Below are 1654 nucleotides of genomic sequence, written 5' to 3'. Positions count from 1 at the left end.
TAATCATGAGAAATACAGATGCTTTCTACCGAAGAAATATTGTCATCGTGTAATACAACTTATTTGTGATTTTATTCACGTCCTTAAAATGTGACATCTATAAAGAGGAGTTTTGTTTCCTGGTTGTATAATACCCTCATTGATAATATGTATCAACAATGAAAAAAAAATAAATGGGAGGGCTGCAAAACATTTCTACCATATATAATACTACCCAATCTACTTTACTTTGATTATCACTTCATTAAAAGAGAAACAGAATTTTCATCCCTCTATTTAACAGAGATATTTTGAGAGCATTTATAAAAGGAATGCTGTGGTAATGCACAACGAGCTTTTAGAAAGAATATAAACATGATTGTACTAAAAAGAAACTTACTGCTAAGCCAATTAATGACCAAATTTATATTCCTTTTTAATAAATTAGTTTTATTAATGTGTCTTAGTTTCTGAAACACCCAGAATACTAGCCATAAAACCTCTTTAATCAGAGTTGCTCTAAATATTTTTCTTTTTCAACATAGTGGAAACATTGGGAATGGTCAAACACAAAGTAAAAATAAGAGAATAACTTTATATAACTTTTACTTCAAATAAGGAAAAGTACAATGCAACTAATCCATATTCCTTTGCTTTAGTCAGTTACAATATTATTTCAAATAGCTGAATTGCTTATTTTTCCTCTTGAAATCTAAACAGTCCTTGTATTACTTGCAGTCTGTGATTTTTAACTGAAATTTTTAGGTCACCCAACTGTCCTCTTTTTTTCCTCTATCCTAGTTTCCAAATCTCTACGTTTTATCATTTCACTTTCAGTCAGCACAAAATACATAAATACCAAAATCAATACTCAATTTGATAGATACAGGACTAATTTTAACAACTTGATCTCAATCAAACTTTATTCCAAACATTATCTTTATTTTAAATGTCCTGTGTTCTTACTTAGTGTTTTAAAGTTCTTTTTATTTCAGTCTCAACACCTCTCTCTCTTCGCATTATCAACAACAGCTTGTCTACTTTTTCTTATTTTTGATTTGGAAATTTTTGCCACTGAATAAACAGTGCAATTGATTCCTTTTCACCTCAATTACACTTTTCAAAAATTTTTTAATGTATAGAAATAACTTCTTACCTACTGAAAAGAATACTAATTAACCCTCACAGAACAAGTATTGGTTTATTAAACTTCAATAATATACTTAGTTTTTGAGCAATTTCTATTTATTTATCTTATTATTATTTTTTTTTTTAGGTGAGGCAACCCTTGGTTGACCTCATAGATTGCAAGGACTTTGTCAGCTTACAATCTTTTAGTTTTTATGCTTACAGCACCTGGTCTTCCTAGGTGGTCTCTCATCCAAGTACTAACCAGGCCCAACCCTGCTTACCTTCCGAGATCAGAAGGGATTGGGCTTTTTGGGGTGGCATGGCCATAGACATGCAATTTTTTAAAAAGAATTTTTTTTTAAGTAAATAATAATTTATTTCAATCTCTATAAAAAGTTTTCTAAACTCCTTAAGTCATTCCCTCCACAAAAACATGAAATCTAAAACTATATGAAAAACAGAAATCCTATTTTTTTCAAAAGATATTTGTATACCTTCGTGCTGAACTCCCCAAAATATCACCCAACAACCTGTTAATAAAGCC

General features: G+C 30.0%; 1 pseudogene; it reads right to left on the bottom strand.

The window, feature by feature from the left end:
- Positions 1 to 1323: 1323 nt before the first annotated feature.
- Positions 1324 to 1441, bottom strand: LOC118605086 (annotated as a pseudogene).
- Positions 1442 to 1654: the final 213 nt, after the last annotated feature.

The sequence above is a fragment of the Rousettus aegyptiacus genome, unplaced genomic scaffold (assembly GCF_014176215.1).
Source record: "Rousettus aegyptiacus isolate mRouAeg1 unplaced genomic scaffold, mRouAeg1.p scaffold_m13_p_1, whole genome shotgun sequence".
NCBI classification, from domain to species: Eukaryota; Metazoa; Chordata; class Mammalia; order Chiroptera; family Pteropodidae; genus Rousettus; species Rousettus aegyptiacus.
This window is presented reverse-complemented; position numbering and strand designations above follow the sequence as displayed.